The 11,682-nt window shown below is 40.5% G+C and overlaps 1 pseudogene; it reads right to left on the bottom strand.

Moving 5' to 3' along the window:
• LOC101982036 overlaps positions 1–5,194 on the bottom strand; it is a 10,761-nt pseudogene extending 5,567 nt beyond the window's left edge.
• Positions 5,195–11,682: the final 6,488 nt, after the last annotated feature.

Genomic DNA, 11,682 nt, shown 5'->3' on the forward strand with positions numbered 1-11,682 from the left:
ACAATTTGTTGAAGATGCTCTCTTTTTTCCATTGTATACTTTTAGCTCCTTTATCGAAAATCAGGTGTTCATAGGTTTGTGGGTTAAAATCTGGGTCACAAAGGACACCTGTGACACTGTTTGTCTCACCCAAGACACGGCATGAGCCTAGGGAATCCAATTAACCCAGTGAATCTTTCAAATGGGTGTCCTCTGCCCTAGCAGTGAAAGTCCATTTCATGTTCCAAACATGTACTTAATCCTCTAAGTGCAGTCATTCTCTAAGTATGTAGTATGTACAGTCTGAAAGTTTATAGTTGTGTAATTACCATTGAAATAAATCACAAGTTTCATCGCAGTGGGCTCACAAACAAGGTTTGTGTGGAAAATATTGAGAATGTTTATTCAAAACAGATTCTCCAACAGCTAATATACAGGATAGTATATTTTATGTAGAAGATGTAGGACCACAAATTCATTTTACATGATAAACAAGTTGCATAAACAAATTATTGATTTATGCCTTCCCTCTGTTTAGTAAACTAATTTGGGAAAGTGAACCAAAGTTTTAATATAAGTTTTATAAGCGATATTCCAAACACCTACCTCTGCTGCATACCCATGGGGCCTACTTATCATTCCTCTCTAACAGAGCAGGGGAAGCCAATTGGATTACATCGGAGGTTAAACAAGTGATTTGGTTTTAAAAACTGATCGAGCACCTGAGTGCACCTTCACTGTCAAATTTCCTTAGCTTGGGTTGGTGTCTGCTCACCTCACAGAGCACAGTTGCATTGGGTGTTGCACAGGGCTAGAATGCCCAGTAAACCTTTGGTTAGTCATTAATGGTCACAGCATAACCAGGAAGGAATGCCAACTGGAGCACATGCTCCTTCCAATTTAAGTCATGCAGCAGCTAAGTTAAACCCTACTTCCCTTGTATTACAAGGGAGGTCACAAGCATAAAAAAAACTGGCATCCTTTTTCCAAAGTCACAAAGGTAATAAACATTGACCAGGGCATTAAGTCAGCTTCTAGTCTGAGCCAGACTTCTCCCTCTTTACTGTCCTACCCCCCACAGTATTCAGCCTGTTCCTTAAGCATAGATACTTTAGGCAATAGGGATTCTCTTTATCTTTGGGCCCATTTTGATGTTCCATATGAATGACTCTATTTTAAATACTAGACAGTGGAACCCAGATTCCTTGCTAACTGGAATCAGACCAGAATCTAAAATATGGATGCAAAGTATCTTTTTAATCCTCTACGGTGACAAAAGAAACGCCATTTTTGATGTCAAGTAGTTATTTCAGATTCAGAATAGTGAGGGTGAGCTGGGCAGGACTGCCTGGCGGCAGCAGACCACTTCCTCAGCAAGAAAGAGCACTGTACCATGCACATTTAACTCTCATCTCTGCCTTTCCTAAGGAACTAAAAGGAAGACTGAACTAATTTTGACCTTTGGGAGCATCCATAACATCCTAAATACAGTCTCTCCATATTGAGTTGATTTTCGCTTTGTTTTGGTTTTCACTGCTCAATGTGTAAAGAAGGAGGGGAGTCTGAATGACTGGTTTAACCACATGGATCTCTTCTGGATCCCAATGGGTTCCATCTACGCAGGACCTCAGTGCCCTGGTAGTATTTCCGAACCTGATCACAAGGAATGTTTCCTCTACTCAAGGGTGGAATCAGCACACTGGCTGTTTTTGAATTTGAAAGAAGACACAGTATTTCACGCTACCCCAGCTTCATGTGGTCTCCAGTATTCTCCTTGGTATTCAACAATGAAAGCAATCTCAGTTTTCCCACATCTACGAAATCTCAGGTTGTGACATCCACCTGCTGACTTGCACTGCAGATGAGAAGGGTCGCTTGCATGAAGCATAAACAGCCAGGATCAAAAACTCAAAGATGGTAGTCTGCCAAATAATCTTCTTCTCAACAGGTGTTAAACTTGAATTATTTTTCACAAACATCCTTTGCCTTAAATTGCTGTACCATAACCATGAAATTGCAACAAGTATTGTAAAATTTGCAAAACCTGATCTTTTCTATACAGTGGGTGAGAATCCAGTTTTTGCCGTGGAAAACCTTATCTGTGTGTTTCTTCTCTCTAGTGGAGCAAGAACAAGCAGAAAGAAGCTTAGATTTTATTTACAAGGAAAATTTCATTTTAGATGAAGGTCATTAAATGCTGGAATACGCATAAAGGTCAAAAAAGAACAAAGTTGGGCTTTGCTTAGAAAACAGAATTTCTGTCTCGTGGAAAGATTCAGTTAACACTCAAGGACATCGACTCCTATAAATCTGAAAGTTCTTAGTCTACATTAACCTGTGAAAACAAGAGCCGTTTCTCCCTGTAGGCAACGAAAACAAGGTGGCAGGATAAGATAACTGAGAATTTACCTAGAATTTAGGTGTCATGGAAATCAAAACTCGGGCATCAGATCCAAAATTTTCCTCAGTTTACACTAAAATGGTATACAAAATGCAAAAAGAAAAAATAGTGAGCAGAGGAAACAACGGGGTGCTTTAGTTTGAGGAGTCTGAGTGGGGAAGGAGAACTGAATGCAAATGAATAATGAAAGATTGTATCTTTAGCCATTGGCCCACAAAGGGAACCCCCCCCCAAGAATAACATGCAGCATAGCCTTAAAAGTCAAGAAACACTTCTATCCCATAATTCCCTCAGTTTTCACTTTCTGGAAACTGCAAAGGAAAATGATTTCCCGTTCACAGTTTTCAGTTCACACCCACAGATGTTAATAAAAACAGCGCTTGCCGTCAAGCGTTACACCTGTCTTTATTGTTGCTGGAGCCCCCAGTGAAACCAGCCAAGAGCATGAGTAGAAGACATAACGAGTAAATTTCATCTGGGTGATTCCTGCTAAGTAACAACTTCGTGCCAGAAACTTCAGTTATTCTGCCTAGCTCCCTCGTCACTCCTTCCCTACAGCAATATAGACCTGTTTCAAGTTCACAGGGGCCAAGGGATGAACCAGCTAACCTTTTCGGGCTGTGTGTTTTGGTATGCCTTTTTCCATATAAAACTTTATTGAGACGCCCCTCCTAAGAGGTATTTGCTTTTGAGCCACGTGCAATTGACCTGACTCTCAGGTAGACTTATATATTTGTAGTTTCCAGGGTTGCTACTGCTTATGAAGGCTCTCCCAGCATCAGTATGCTTCTAAAATGAATGTTTTTTTTTTCTCTCAAGGAATAATTATGACTTCTTGTATATAGACAAGCGCATAGTGGAGCTGGATTAAAATACATGTGGACAATTTTTTTTTATTTCATGACTGGAGATTCGAATTGTTCTTAAAATTCTAAAGAGAGAAAAAATGCAATATGTATGTTATGAAAGTAGAAGAGGGGCCACATCAGAGGGGATTTGTGGAGGAAGAAAGGGAGAACCCAGAGGGGGATGGGGAGGACGGGGGAAAAAAAGGAACACATAAGAACAGCAGAGAATGGTGCATATCAGAATGAAATGAAGTGCTAACCTGGAAATTTAATTTTAAAAAATTCTATTTCAAAAGCCTTATGTTATAAATTAGCAGGTCCACAAATCTTGCCTAAATAAAGACAACGCCTTATTTTTCCTGAGAACTTTCCAAAATATACAAAAATTGTTTGGGCTAAATAGTCAAGCATTTTTATGTATAGCTGGTGATGGAACTCGCAGAAGGTGGAGCACAATGTGAATTCCTGAGACCTAAGCTACTTGAATGTATGTGCTCTGTGTGTACAGTAAATGACCTCTTCTCATCCTCCCCCACCCGCCCACACCCACGTCTTGTCTTAAGGGGACTAGCAGATGGGAATACCCCTGGTAGTGGCAGAATCTTGAGATTCGTGCTCGAGCTTGCAGTACTTCATACCCACAGTGCTCTTCGCTAAAGAAGGGGCTCTGAAGCCGCTGCTGCCTGAATGCTCTAAGAACTGCAGTGTCTGCAGGTGCATGGAGATGCATGTCTGTAACCCCAGCACTCAGCAGGCTAGAGTAGGAAAGTTAGAGGCAAACTCACACACATAGTGCGATGCTTGCCTCACAACCTTCAGTGTCCGAGGGGTTCCTAAATGCTGGCCCTAACCCCTTTCTGAGTCTTGAGTTTTGTCAGCAGCACCCATTTGACAGGACGACCTGACTACGAAGAGTTGTTCTGTGAGTTGTTCTTCCTTTTGGTATCTTTTTTCTTAAATTTTGAAACTAGAAACTCTGTGTTTCTTAGCTGTTGGCTTTCTAGGTAACCTTTTCGTGAAAGGTAAAAAATACATGTAGAATCTGACATTTAAAGCACCAAAGAATCAAACAACTTGGAATAATTGAGTGGTGTGGGCAATAAGAAAGCCAGCTCTCTAGCTGAAGTCCCGCCAGAGTGGTAGCCTAACCAAACAGGAAAACTGCCTCCAACCCTACACATCAGAGACGACTATGGCCACGCCCCAAGCCTTCCAAAGGTGGAGAGGCAAATAGAATGTGCTTTCTCCTGGTTGTCACAGGTCTGGCTTCCACTGGAGTGTCAGAGAACGTGGAGCCAGAAGGCAGGGTTCCCACCTGTGTTTGACAACAGCCACCATCCATAGTCGTGTCCGAGGAGCACACACAGCACGGGCAGCTTCCCCGCCCCAACCTGCCTCCCGCGCCCCAACCTGAGCGGGTGTCAGAGCAGGATAATTGGAGGTCTGAATCCCAAAGCACAAGCAGTAATACCAAGGCCTTCTACTCTGCTGGTTTCCATGGAAGCTGGAGTGAAGACCTGTGCTTCCCCCTCCCCCGTTAGAATAGTAAGACGCGACAGGCTTCTTCGTTCTCCAGCACCATGTCAGAGGAACCCTGCTACATCATAGGATTTAAATAAGACCGATAGTCTCATTAGGCTCAAGAGCTAATTCATGGATATCCAAGGAGTTTTGCAAGCCTCTCTTTTGATTATTAGTAGCATGAAGTCAGGCACATGGGAGTATGTACAGCGCAGAATGGGAACGCTCTGCAAAGTACAGCGTTCGTTCAGGAAGTAGTCTACAGCATACCACAGAACTGCAATTGCCGAAGTTAGAGATTTATTCATGTTTGACTCCTGCCACATATCCCACCACCAACATCATCGAATGGCGCGACGTATGCAGGTCTACGAGCTTACCGTGTTCCCTCTCGCCTGTGGGCTTTGGTGTGTGGTGTTTCCTCCAGTGCCATGAACACTACCATTTTCACTGTTTCCAGCGTCACCTTCCTAAGCCCCCTGCATCTTCAAGCTTGTTTTCATGAGTTGGTGTACACGTGCGTGCTCGTCTCATCGTTTAAAGGCACACGTCACATTGGGCTGAGATTCTTGTCTACCCCTGAGTCTGGAGCCAAGGAGAAATCCCTAGCAAAGGGCTCCTTAACCTTTTCCCACAACTAACCCTTTTTCCCAGCTTATGAAACGAAACGGAGGCACAAATCACTTCCTGATCAGAAATCATAAAGATGTTTATTTAAGCATTTCTTTATAATTCTGTCATTCATTTAAGATGACAGGGAATTTGCATACTCATGAGACAGATGTGTTTGCTGATCTTTACATAAAGAATTAGTTCTTAGCTAAAAATTTACTACAAGGAGGTAGAACATCTTTATAGTTTTCCTGAATGGACTGATACTTTATTTTTAGAACTATAAATGCTGAGGATGTCATTTTGCACATACACATATACACATATGTGCTGATGCATATGTATGCATAGTACAAAATGGCTGAAGTATGTTTCGGGCTATCTCAGTAGTTGCTGAAAATTCTGTCATAATCCAGAACCAAAGTTCACTTAAGGTTTGCTTTTTCATAAAACTCAACTCAGGTGCTGCAACAAGTGTTTTTGTTTTGTTTTGTTTTTAATGATTTTCTTTCTTTCTTCCTTTCTGTGCATTGGTATTTTGCGACGGCATCAGATCTCCTGGAGGCAGAGTTACTGGCAGTTGTAAGTTGCCATGTGGGTACTGGGAAGTGAACCCAGGTCCTCCGGAGGAACCGCCAGTGCTCTTAACCACTGGGCCATCTCCAAGTTTTAACAAACATTCTAATACAATACAACACAAAGACATACTGATTTGATATACTTGCTTTCCATAATTGAATCATTTTTGTTTCTATAAGAGCACAAACTAATATACACAGTGAACCCACTACAATTTATAGTGTGCATGGTCTCGAGTCTGGGCTAAGCTGCTTTAGGCAGGTCTTATTGGTGTTGTGTGCAAACATGCATAGTGCAAAATGCACAAGTCGTGTGCTCAGAGCCGAGGCTGAGATGAAGTCATGAGCTGCCACTCTGGTATAGACTGTCAGAAACACTTCAGCTTCATTATGTAATCGGAATTAATTTTACATCCTTGCATATGCAGAAACTTTCTACAGTTGCAAAATTTTTCATAAGCCCCATGTTCAATGATAATGGCATAGTTTGAAAGCTGTGCCCCCCGGAAAACAGTGCATGGTTGGTACTATGTCCTGGATTTACATTCGTGGGATAGCACGTAGGGACCTTAGACACTGTCGAAGAGAAACATTTCTAATTATGCAAGTGGGATATGCCAGAAGATATGACTCACTTATGGAAAAATCAGCTTGTCTGCAACTTCATTAGTATAAATGTCTTTCATCAAGTTAAGAAATGGCTCTGACTACGTACGTTTGCACAGATAGGCATGTACTTACTGAACACGTATCTATCGGTACGTAAAGCTCGGTCTACTTACATTCAATTAATAAACAGTGTTCGCTGTAACAGTATAATCATCATGTTTTCGTTCATTTAAATTCCCCTGGCACCGCATGTCTCTGTGTGGAGTGCAGAGTCTAATTCTAATTGAGTCTCATTATCCTCTGAGGTCGCTGTTTAGGGTTCATCATTTGTCTCCCTAGGTACATCTGCTTAAAGAGAAAAGACTTAAAAATAGAATTTCCTTAGAATTAAAAGTATATTATAAAATCTTTCACCCTGATTCAATTTTGAACATACAAAATCTCCATTATTCCAAAAACAAAATAGAGAAGAATCCAATTTTCAAATCTTCCCTGATGAACAGGAAAACAAAATTCTTTAAATAGAAAAAGGAAGTTGCTTTTTTAAAAGATTCATTCTATTTGGTGGGTTGTAGAGGACAGGGAACAGGTGTCTGTGGAGGCCAGAGAAGGCACCAGATCTCCGGGAACTGGAGTTGGAGGTGGTTGTAAGACATTCCAAAGGGGTAGTGGGGATTGAGCTCAGGTTCTGTAGAAGAGAGTGCATGCTCTTAACCATAGACCCATCTCTCCAGCCCAAGAGGAAACATGCTTAATGTTTCTATAAGATAACGCACATATTCCCCAGGAATATGAGTCAGTCAACACTCTGCATATGCCACAGGCTAAAATGCCCAATGAAGCAGCCATCAGAGTTCAGACAATCACATCCCGTGATATTCAGAATAATGGAACTGCCTGAGGGTGCTTCTCCCAGACCCGATGCTGGTGTGTGTATGACTGCACCCGAGAAGGCTGAAAGGCCCTTATCAAGATCAACAGATTGCTCTGCACTTTATGCTGTGTGTGACGTCATAGACACACAACGCTCATTCAGACAAGTGCCTCTGGTTAATGAATCATAACAAAACATGAATGAAATCACCATTATCTAATAATCAACACCAATAAAAATCACCATGGAATTTTGCTATTATGCAAAGCTTGGGAATGACTTTTCGGTCCTTTTCAGTTCAGGCATATATATAGCCTAAGATTCTGAACCCAAATTGAATTATAAGTGGACCTTAATAGATTCTTGTTATAGCTGCATCAGTCATTACTTGACTTGGCTAGCACGCAGCTGAGCATGGTACGTATGGTTAGATCCCTGATTAATCCTCATTAATCTTTACTGTATCATGAGGTAGATATCACCATTTTGCAGATGAAAAAACTGGTTTTGGTCAAATTAGAGAGTAGCAAACAAAGGGTTTTTTAATAGGTCACCATAACTACCAAGCACATGCTCTTCCTATTATGACAGGGTACATAATCAATATATCTGTTCTCAATGAACACATGGTAGAGTTGCACTAAAAGATGCCAAATCTTTTACAGCTCACCACTCAAAGAAAGAAAGCAAGAACTCGAAGTTGGGTGGGTAGGGAGGTGGGGAGGATCTGGGAGGATTTGGGGGAAAAAAAAGAAGATTATCAAAATTTACTGAATGAAGAGATTTACATAGAAAAATAATAAAACAATAATTCACCACTCAGAAGAACAGGTCCCTTGAAATTATTGTGACTATCACACATTAATGTTGTCCTAGCTCCTCCTTCACATTTAACGTCAGAAGGTGCATTCTTTATCACCATATAGAACACAATTAAATATATTCATAGTTCTACTGCTTCTTTTCTGTCCATAAAGCACTGATTGAACATGACACTAAGACAGCTCAGGAAGCATCCTTGGGTTTTGATTGCTTTAGTTCCTTGTGTACAGGAAATGTTCAAGGCAAAGCGCCCTGTTCTGTGTGTAGACCTGCAGACTCGGCTTCAGTAGAAAATTTATGACAATGAGGACAGGTAGATTTCTGTTCATATAATATAATAATATGAAGTCAACACTTTTTCTGTTTCTTCTATTGACACACACACACATAAACTCTAGTTTCCTATAGGATGGATTGTCTGGGAACCACAAAGAGAAGCTAGATGTGACTACGTGTGGTAATATTTTGTTTGTGCTATAACAAACAAAAAAGCTGGCCTGAGGGTCAGAGTGCAGAGCTAAGCCACAAGTAGCTACAGAGGCCAGGTGGCACACATCTTTAATTCCAGCGCTCAGGAGGCAGAGACACACGGATTTCTATGAGTTCAAAGCCACCTAGGCTACACTAGATAGATCCAGTCTCAAAGAGAAACTGAGTCACTGGTAGCCACATATTTAATTTAAGTTCTTGGGGGTCCCACGCCTTAAATCCCAACACTAGGGAGGTGGAGACAGGAAGGGATATGAATAGGCAGAAAGAGGAATATAAAGAAGGAGGAGACGGGAGCTCAAGGCATTCAGTCTAAATATTTAGTCTGGGAACTTGTGGAGACAGGATACCCCATTCAGTCAGAGGATTTTGTAGAGGTAAAAACTAGTGACTGGCTGCTCTGTTTCTCTGATCTTTCAGCTTTCAGCCCTAACATCTGACTCGGGTTTTTATCATTAAGACCAAGTAAGTAGTCATTCTACAAGTACCCATTAAGATGGATAAAAACATGTTCGTAGAACATACTTGGAGACACTGGCTGCTCTAAATTTTTATGTGGGGTTATCTAGTTGAAGAGGCCATTGGTAAATTTGTCTTAAAAACCTTTTCTGAATAACAAGTACAGTGTCTAAGAATAATGCAGAGTCCCAAAAGAATCTCCCCCCATAAAAAAAAGAGCTCAAGTGTTCCCCTTCTCTGAAATCCTTTACTTCACTTTAAATTCATCACTCTGAGTTAACAATAAGTAAAAGGCTAATTTGGCTGCAGAACCAATGGTTCTTCTGCATCTGGAGAGCAATAAAGTCATAGAAGAAACCACTGGCTGAAGATTGAAAAGACAGACAAATGAACAGAGACATCCCAGAATTACCTGGACAGAACGACAAGCAGAAACCTCTGTGGGGAGCAGCGCCAGGGTGTAAATATCTGAGTTGTAATTGACAGGTTCCTGGAGGCTTCATGCAGGTCACGTCTTGGTTAAACTCTAGAACTACCAAACACACAAAAGATTGTAGGTGGAGTCAAGGATGTGGAGAAACAGAACCCTTCACACTCTTGGTGGGAATGCAAATTAGTAATAAGAACAGTCACTCCAGAAAAAGAAGAGAATTCAAGTCATCTGTATGCAAAAAACATCTAACTATGAAAGAAGTAGAATCATCCTTGTTTGTACATAGCAAGGGTTCTGTTTCTATATAGAAAACCTTAAAATCAATACAAACAAACAAGCTAACAAAAACATGTTAGAGCTAACAAATTTAGTAAAATTGCGGGATACAAATTTAGTTGGCTTTTTTACTCTTTGGGAGCCCACCACCCAACTTCTAAATAAATACACAGAGACTTATTCTTACTTAGGAAGGCCCGGCCTTAGTTTGGCTTATTTCTAACCGGTTTTTCTAACTTAAATTATCCCATTTCTCTTTAAATACACTTTGCCTATGTTTTTTTTAATCTTTCTTTATTTTATATATCTTTCTTTCCTTCTTATTCTGTAGCTGGCTGTGTGGTTGGGGGCTGATCCCTTCACCCTACTCTCCTCCTTTTCTTGTTTCTCTAGCCTAGACTTCTCCTTCTGTTTATCCTCTCTGCCCACCAGTCCTGCCTATTTCTCTCTCCTGCCTAGCTAGCTATTATTGGCCATTCAGCTCTTTATTACACCAATCAGGTGTTTTAGGCAGTCAAAGTAACACAGCTTCACAGAGTTAACCAAATACAACATAACAAAATGCAACCCATCTTTGCATCATAAACAAATATTCCACAGCATAAATGAATGTAACATACCTTAAACAGATATTCCACAACACCGGTATTCAAAAATCATTTCTTTCTAACAAAAATGACCAAACCAAAAAGGAAAACAAAACTACTTGTGATATCCTCAAAACTAATAAAATCCTTAAGAATAAATTAAATCAGAAGATGAAAATACACACTGAAAATAATAAACCATTGATGAAAGGCACAAGGATGATACTCCAGGGTAATGAATGGAAAAAGCAACATTATTTAAATGTCAAGCCCATCTAAAGAATACACAATTCTTATCAAATTCAATGATACTTCAGGGTAATGAACAGGAGAACACAACATTGTTTAAATGTCAAGCCCACCTAAAGAAAACACAGCTCTTATTAAATCCAATAGTATTTTGCTTTTTTTTTCTCCTTTTGGGGTTTTTTAAGACAAGGGTTCTCTATAGCTTTGGAGCCTGTCTGGAACTAGCTCTTGTAGACCAGGCTGGCCTAGAACTCAGACATTTGCCTGCCTCTGCCTCTGCCTCCCGAGTGCTGGGATTAAAGACATGTGCCACCATCTCCAAGCCCAATAGTATTTTTCACAGATATATATATTTTAAAAAAGACCAATGCCTAGCTTGACCTGGAGCCGCAGAAGAGCTTGATTAGTCAAAGCAATCCTGATAAGAAAACAGTTGAAAGCATTAGGTTTCCAGGTTTCAAATTCTTCAAAGCTATAGCAATTAAAACAGAACAGCATGGGTAAAATAGACAGACACAACAGAATAGAGAGCTCGGAAAAAAAAAAAAAACTTGAGCATACGTTATCAGTTAGTTTTCCATAAGAAAAGAATACAGATACATGCTACAATATGGGCACAACTCAGCAATCGATTACATATTTCATGTTTTCATTTCTACAAAGTTTCCAGAAAACTGAAATTGACAGAGACCAAAAGAGGTCAGTAGATTCTAGAACAGGAAACATCCAGCTGTTCTACACAGAATCTTCCAGGCCATCCAGAGCTTCCTAGTTAGACTGTGTTACAAACACATAAAAGCTAAATAAGTTAAAATCAAAATAAAACAAAAATTGTAAATTAAAATTATTGTTCAAAGCCGGGCGATGGTGGCGCACGCCTTTAATCCCAGCACTCGGGAGGCAGAGGCAGGCGGATCTCTGTGAGTTCGAGACCAGCCTGGTCTA

This window comes from Microtus ochrogaster, linkage group LG5 (genome assembly GCF_000317375.1).
Source record: "Microtus ochrogaster isolate Prairie Vole_2 linkage group LG5, MicOch1.0, whole genome shotgun sequence".
Lineage (NCBI taxonomy): Eukaryota > Metazoa > Chordata > Mammalia > Rodentia > Cricetidae > Microtus > Microtus ochrogaster.